Source organism: Fundulus heteroclitus, chromosome 11 (assembly GCF_011125445.2).
Source record: "Fundulus heteroclitus isolate FHET01 chromosome 11, MU-UCD_Fhet_4.1, whole genome shotgun sequence".
NCBI lineage: Eukaryota > Metazoa > Chordata > Actinopteri > Cyprinodontiformes > Fundulidae > Fundulus > Fundulus heteroclitus.
Window position 1 is genome coordinate 23,469,408 of NC_046371.1, and position 8,510 is coordinate 23,477,917.

The window sequence follows — 8,510 nt, forward strand, 5'->3', positions numbered from 1 at the left end:
CCTGAAGAACACCAAAAATCAGTATCGCCCAGGGAAAGCCAGACTGGTGCGGATCTATTTACATAGAAAGCAAAAGATTATTTCCAGAGTGTAGGTTTCTCACAGCTGAGACGGAAAACGTTTCATTTAAGTGTCCTTTTAGAACATTACCTGTTCTAAAATCTCAATCTTGTCCTAAATCTTTACAAGAAAAAAAAGAAAAAGAAAAAACAACAGGTGAGAAACCTTCTGCAATTTTCTTCCACAAAAATAACAAAACATAAACAAATCCACAACTGTAAAGTCTCTTACAGGCTTAATGCTACCCTGTGGTTAATTTAAGAACGTGAATTTAAGACTTCTTAACTTCACGGCGTTGCATCTGAAAACAGCCTCAGTGGGTAAAGCTCAACAAAGATGCCACTTGCTCAGAAGAGGGACATTGTTCAGACTAGTCATTTCAATGGAAAAAAAAAATAAATAAAAAAAATAAATAAAAAAATAGAGAAGGAGGAACACAGCCAGAAAACAAAAGGACCAGTTGATTACAAGCACTGTGACATTCTGGATGCCGTCCACAAAGTGGCTCGTTATATCGATGGATCTCGACTGCATTCCCAAAATGGCTGCCAAATATGTTCAACTGTGCGAGACAAAGTGCAACAATGGATTCAAGTGCAAGTCTTTTTTTTTTCTTTTTTTTTTCTTAACACGATGGTAAAAATTACCTAACTGGAAAAATTGGGAATCCCAGAATTAGTTTGGTTTCATCTGAAAAGGCTATGGAGGGCATTTGATTAACATTTTTATTAGAATATTATCAGAGCAGGCTTCAATTTACAGCAAAATGTGGACTTCCAAAAGTTTAATTTATTTCCTGTGCCACTTTCTCATCTCCAATTATTTCCACTATGTGCTGTAATAACCTAAGACCAAAATGCGCTTTAGAAAGACAAAATAAACTCATAAAATTAGTTATGCGAGAGCAAAGCCACAAGCACTACCAGGTGAAAGCCTGAGGAGAGTGACCGAATACTGTGAGTAAACCAAGAGCCAGAGATCCAGATTTGCCGAGGCTTCAAAGTGACGTTTCTATCTCGTCTGTTTGGGCAACAGTGCCTCTTCAATAGCACTTAAAAAAAAAAAAAAAAAAACGTTTGGAACGCTGGTCTGCCATCTGCGAGCAAGTACAGTACAAGATGATTGTTTTCTGTCCTCTCCCTCAGAAAGCACTTTATTGTATGTATACTCTCACACGTTTTTTCCTTCAATTGAGCATAATCCAAATGATCAGGTGGGAGAAATGTGTGAAAGCGTGACAAATATCAGTCAAAAGCATTTCCAAACTAAAAAGGCCTGTTAACACTTTATGACAGTTTCTTGGTCAATAAATGAATCGTAAAAAAGGAGAAACGAGGGCGACGAGTGAAAAAAAAAAATAAAAAATGTTTGAAGCCAAAACAGAAAAGTGGGATTGATTGCTGGGTGTGGATTAACCCATCCCCACCCTCCTCCCCTTTGTAGGTGTACAGTTTCCTCTGCATGGGTCTGCTTCATGTAATAATGACTTTCCTTCATCTGGAGACACACTCTTAAATATTCATTAGTCAGGGGTGGGTCTTTTACAGCGTGACACCTAAAAGAGGTCAAAAGACAACAGCTCCGACAAGGTGAATGTAAATGCCGGAGTTGAATGTACGGATGTAAACTAAAGACACGGGCTGTCAATGAGTCAGAGATGGGCCAATGTTCTTTTGATCAGCTGTGATCAATGATCCAAGACTGAAAGATCTGATTTTCCTTTCCCCTATTCATTAAATGCACCGAAACTGAGTCCTTCAACCACTTTTTAAGCTCCAAACTCATTAACCCAACGCACATAAACTGAAGAAGTTTTTTTTTTTTTTTTTAGTTTAACAATAATAAAATTAAAAAAAGTTAAGGATCGGGGACATTCGCTTTTAGTGGTTGCTTTTAATATCAGTGACATGGCTCCCCACACAGGGCACCATTCTGCCTGGGAGCAACCCATTTCATTTCTGTAACAAAAAAGGGACGCTTTCAATTAGATTTCCAGTCAATGAGGACTGGGGACCCCAACGTAGTGCATGGAGTGAGCACTGTTAAAAACATATGGCTGTGCATCACAGGTAGTTGATAGAGTTAATCCAAAACTAAAGGGCTATGTCACGATCTATAAAGTAATCTTTATATTACAGAATATTCCTACTTCAACCACGAAAATGTTTAAATTGGTTTATTCTACTATATATATATATATATATATATATATATATATATATATATATATATATATATATATATATATATATATATATATATATATATATATATATATATATATATATATATACCCCAGAGTGAATTATTTAAACCCGATTTGTGATTCTACTGAATACCAAGGATGCCAAAAAGGATTTTATTTTTGCCATTTTCTGTAATTCCAAGTTCTCTAAGAGATAAAATAGATCTGCATGCAATTCATGCAAGATGTATGCAATTCTTGCAAATTCCACCACTGAATGCTCTGATGTAAAACATGGAGCTAATCTTCAAAAGTAAAAAAAAAAAAAAAACTCTCCCTCCATTTCAGGTCAGCCAGCGTAGCACCAACAGCCCATCATTTGATAGTCTTGATTCTACGGCCCGAAATAATTTGCTTTGACGCAAATTTGGGAAACAAAAAATTCATTTCTGCCAGACTCAGACTACAACGTGTACCATGGGACGTGGATAACCCTTTTTTGTTGTTGTTGTTGTTGCTGCTGCTGCGTTTGACGTGTCCCAGTCCTTGATTAATGAAAATAAAATTCAAATCAGTCTGAATTCAAATAACACCCAAAAATCAGAACCGGCCAGGGGTGGAAAAATAGCCTGGCTGGGATGAAACGGGGCACCCAATACTCACAATACAAACACTCCCAAAGCACATAATGGCTGACTCTGTTCCAGCAGCTACTGTACGCCTCTTTGTTGAGTGTCTGACATTAAGTCGTGATGGCGAGAGCTTACTTACAGACCAGACAATGACCCTTCAAGTCATCAAATGATGCACTAAACAAAGGTGCAGGTGGAATTTCATCGCAGATACGGGGCTACTTACTCTCTCATCTAACCCACATGCATACGTTCATATACAATCATATATATATATGCTATGAGGCATGTGGGGGGGGGGGGGGGGGGGGGGCAGATTTACAACTGTCTTCATTGCAGCTCCGCCGTGCAAGCACGCTCCACGCGTCCATTCAGAAAATAAATGATCCAAGAGAGAAGTCTGCGATTGCAAACGAGCAAATCCTATAGGACTGCAACCCGTTTACGTTTGTGGAGCCACATTGTGAATGAAGGCGGAGAGAGGGAGTGATCACAACAGGGGGAAGAGGAGGAAGGAGGAAAAAAAAATGTGATGAACGTAGCCTACAATCGCGTTGTAGAAACCTACGCACATCTACACACGGGTGCACATCTGCGCGTTTGAAAAGCTCAACGAGATAACAAAGGCGATTTAAAACGACCCAAAGCGTTCCAAGCCACGACTTGAACGGGGGGGAAAAAAATTAATCATATAAAATAAATAAATAACCGACGTTCAACTTTCACTCCTCAGCTGCAATCGAGAGCACGCAGGAACGATGTGCGTGCAGCCCATTGTGGCGAGGAACACGCTGTATTCCCTCTTTATTTGACAAAGCCGAACCGCTTTGGGACAACATCTGCTCGCCTCACACGTGCGCGCACGCTCCAGCGGCGATAAAGATGAGCAGGGCTGACAAGATGCTCGGGATAAACTCCCCGTGAACCCCCCCTGTGCCTTTTTTTTAAAAGCGTACCCCGTTCATTTATTTATTTATTTTTCCTATAGCCGTGCAAAAAAAAAAAAAAAAAAAAAAAAAAAACACCAACAACAACAACAACGATTTAACTTTATTTAAGAGCGGCGCGATGAGCTGCAGATGTAGGGCAAGGGAATCGCGAGTTATTACGCACGGATATGAAAATGTATCAAAATGTACTCTTGCAACTTTAATTACACGGGAGCATTGCGGGATGTCTGACCTGAAAGCTACGAGTTAAAATATTTATATAAAAAGAGCTGAACTGGCGGGCATAAGAGTTTATTCTCTCTCTCTCTCTCTTTTTTTTAGATACATAAACATGGCACCCAAATTCACTACTGCTGCGCCCTGACAACCCAATAATAGCCCTCCGTCTCCCATCCAAATTCAATCCAGTCGCCTGGATGCATCACTTTAATGATATGAAAAATGCGCCCTGCACACATCTAAGTGACAGACTTCACCTTAAATAAAGCCAAATCATACTGATGAGTTCAACCAAAGGTTGCGATAGGCTATATAACTCGCGTAACATGGAGTAATAAAAAAAATAAAAAAATAAAAAAAATAAAAAAAACAAGCCGCCTCAAATAACTGACCTAAAAGCCAAAATGCGCACGTCGTGCTGGCTGCCTTCAGTTGTTCCGGGGCTCTCCGTGTGTAAAATGTGAGCCAGCATCGCTGACGGAGAGAAAAGCCGACCTGTGGACACACTTTTGACCAGAGCAGGACTCTTTACAAGTGTCCCCACATGTCAGTTTGAAAGTAAAAGGAAGGGGGCTCGAACGAAAAATGACAGATGGGAAACTTGCGTCACGCCAAGAGAACGCGTTTTGGGTAGTCCGAACTCGGTATACAGGCAACTCCTATTAATGGCGTTTTATTTCCAGTGTTTTTTTTATTAAAGGTCCGCAATAACAGTTAAGTTTAGATCACACAGACTCGTTTATTTGGATAGTAAAGCCAGCTCGAACTACACTGAAGTCCCTTGCATTTCACGCGTGTGCTCATTGTCAACTCCCCGATCACAGTTTTATTCTATAACATGCCTTTCCCCTAAATATAATACCCTACGAGCCGCTGTAGCCGAAAGACCAATCCCCCCCTTTCCTACTTTGTCCTCAAATTTCTTACCTGCACTTCGAAGCTCGTTCAAAAAAGTGGCGACAGTGTTTCCCTGTTTTTCCCCCCGACGAAGCGTGTTTACTTTGCTTTTCTTCTTTCTCAGTATGTTCCTTTACTTTGTTTCATTTCTCACTTCCATCTTCTTTTCATCTCATCAATAAACACACGCTGCAGCCTACCTTCATAGAAGAGCTAGGTTCAAGTGTGCCCTCCCATTTTTTAACTATACATCGAGTACTTTGAGGGGTGGTGATGGTGGAGGAGGTGGGGGGGGAGAGACGGGGTGGGGGTGTATGGGCAGGCACATAGACATAGAGGAGTAGACGCCCCATTGGCTTCGTAGTCCAGTAGAAATGATACGTCAGCGCATGCGCCATGTTGCGAGGGGCAAGGAAGCTCTCAAGCGCAGTTTTCCGAACGCACGAGATTTACGTTTATCTCAGTTTAATGGGTCTGTTTATTATATAGATAAAAAATATTGTATTATTTTTTCTATTTCATTGTTAGTAATTGGAACCCGTGAAAGAAACATTTGCTAAAATGAACTTACCTCACCTCTGAATATTAGACCACTTAATTTGATTTAGTCTTAGAAACAAGAAACATTTTGTACTCACCATGGCATGTTCTGTTATTTCTCTGCAGTGACCAATCTTTGTGCATTATATAGATAAACATCCATAGAAATTACAAAATAAAAAATAAATAAATTGTAACCAAACTTGTGCACTTGTTGTGACAGATTAAGCATAAATTATGGTTGATCATAACAAGCATAACACAACAACAAACAACAACAACAACAACAACAACAACAATAATAATAATAATAATAATAATAATAATAATAATAATAATAATAATAATAATAATAATAATAATAATAATAATGAGGCAGACAGAACACCACTGAATGCAAGTAAGAAATTACTATGAGATGAATAACAATCTATGCATTGTTGGTAGATTTGTTGTTGTAGATCTATTCGTGTTTGATTATGACTCATGTTTTGTTATTATTTTCCCTTTATTTATCAGCACAGAAGCAAACTGCCACAATGCTTGACTTAAGACTTGTAAAAACAGAGCTGTGTTGCTGAGTTTCTTGTGAGTTGCTTCAGACATGCCACTCACAATATGGCGGCGACGCAGACGTACGACACGTAACGCCGATGCGGCGTCTATAGTCCTAAGTCTATGGGCGGGCACGCCTTCTCACTTGAAGCTGCCATTGGAAGCGCAGCGCGCTGTCTTGGGTTGGAGCAGAAATCCGTCCACATCACAGCGCCCCAATCACAGGGCGAAGGGGAATCACGGTGGGACCATTGTGGCTCTCTGTGGGAGGTGGTGGGGAGTTGTAGTGATAGTACTCCACTAATTCAAGTTCATTTCCACAACAAGCAGCGACTGCATATATGAGTTCGGCACAGTATGCACAATGCCACTTCAGCCTATAAATCCCTCCCCTTTTTGCGTAAACCGTATACGCAACGTGCTGCTTTTAACGCTTGCTTCACAAATGTGAATGAACTCTAAAATCTGGATCAAAAGGGAGCGCGCGGGGGGGATGGGAAGGTGGGGTCACCTTTACGTCTATCATTCGTCTGAACTTCTCATTGGACGACGCCGGTGCCTGTACGGTGAGCGAGCCTCTCCGCGGTCGCTGATTGGACGGCGGCGCCCGTCAATCCTCCGCCGGCGCACAACAAGCTAGATTGTCTGCCCGCGTCTTCTACTTTCTACGCATTTCTATTTTCTCATTTATTTATTTTTTAACGTCCCGAGCTGACCTCGGGTTTGGGAGCCGGGGGGGAGAACAAAATGGTGTCGGTTCAAAAGCGGCCAATCAGATGTGGTAGAGTCGGGTGTTTTTTCCGCCTCGCTTTTTTGTTTGGTGCTGTCATTTTCAGGTAGCTTTGAGATATGTTCTGGCTGGTGGAAGAAAAAAGAAAAAGAAGCCGTGTCGGGTCACATGTGGGATCCCCTCCGCCTTAATGCTCCCCCCTCCTTGTCTAGACAGTGACAGGTGTGTGTGTGTTGCCCACATCGGAATAATGACCCACGTAGAATAAAATAAATAAATACATACTTTGAATGAAACATTATTTTATAGTAAACACTGACGGGGTTGAATCTTTTTTTTTTTTGTTTGTTTTGTTTTGTTTTTAATTGCCAAAGAGGTCAAGTAAGGTTAACGCTCCGTCGAGTCAGATCAACCATCCGGGGACCCGAGCTGCCTCCAAGAAAAGCTGCCCTCTTGAACCCTGCTTTGCACAGCTGTGCGAGAGGAGACAGAGGTGTCGCTTCAGACCATCGCCATCTCCCAGCACCGCGCGGGATATGTTTCGTGAGTGCACACTCCGTAGTGAGCACCCGCGGGGGCCCTCCCTTGACTGTGCGCGCCATCTGCAGGTCTGCTTGGAGGATTAATATACCGCGGGTTCAACGGAGGACACCCCTCTCCGTCACTGCTTTGACCTACATTAACCAGGAACACCGCCGCCCGGCCTTAATGCGATAGTTTGAAATCCCTCAATAAATCACCCGGGCCTACGCGGGCCTGCAGGACGGCTTTTTAATATCAATTAAGCGTCGGGGATTCATTTCTGGCATCAGAAACGGGACACGCAGAAAGGTGCACATCCGCGTTTCTACGTCGCCTGATTTACCGGCTCAACCGGCAACCTGAGCAGGGGGGAGGCTTCACCGTGCAACGACCAGTGTCTGACAAACTTGCTTTGCATGCTTTGAGCGGACTGAAGGTTGAAGTATTTGAAAAAAAAAAGTATTAATATTTCTGCAATCAACACAAGCATGTTTAGACCAAAACAATACTATACTAACGCAGTATATGCGTGACGTCAGCTTCATTTACTACTTTTTTTTTCCACATTGTGAATTTGGTAGAAATGAATCTTTAATAAATGAATAAACGGGTCTGCAAGAAAAACAAAAGTTGAATTTCTTGTATAATTAATAGCTGACAACAAATTCTTTGCAAAAACTTTTTTTTTTAAAGTGAAGTGTTTGCTGGATGCTTCTGGAAGCATTGCTTAGTTTTCTCAAGTGTTTTATCATCCCCGACATATAAGGCATTCCCAATCATGCGGTTATCAAAAGCAAAAAACATTTGCATTTGCATACAAACACATACCCAAAAACAGTTTCCACCTTGTCGTTATTAATACTATGTGACAAATATATTTATCCCCATTCATTTTAAGTTGTGAGATATGTTTAGTAACATATTTACTCAATACGGTGTTTTTGAGTCAATAGGAGGTACAGGCTGCAGAAATACCTTTACATAATTTAAAAGTTTATTTATGCTGTTAATAAAACCAAACTATTTTTTATTGAAACCAGGGCTGTGTTTCACATCTTCCTCTATCATATTTGCCACCTGAGCTCTTGCAGTCATATAACGATGAGCAAAAAGATGCATTTCTGTATGCATTATAAACACATTTTCGAGGGCTGGATATATTTTTGCTTTCTTTCAACATTTGTAGCTGTAACTCAAAAGTTTTGTTTAAGTTTTTTTTT

At 40.9% G+C, this 8,510-nt stretch overlaps 1 protein-coding gene across 1 annotated transcript in view; it reads right to left on the minus strand.

Moving 5' to 3' along the window:
* The window catches only part of zbtb20 (zinc finger and BTB domain containing 20), a 30,822-nt gene extending 25,616 nt beyond the window's left edge, over positions 1–5,206 (minus strand). Inside the window, exon 1 of the mRNA XM_012855342.3 lies at positions 4,974–5,206. The gene's annotated coding sequence lies outside the window, so the exon portion shown is untranslated. The remainder of the gene's footprint in view (positions 1–4,973) is intronic.
* Between the last annotated feature and the right edge of the window lie 3,304 nt (positions 5,207–8,510).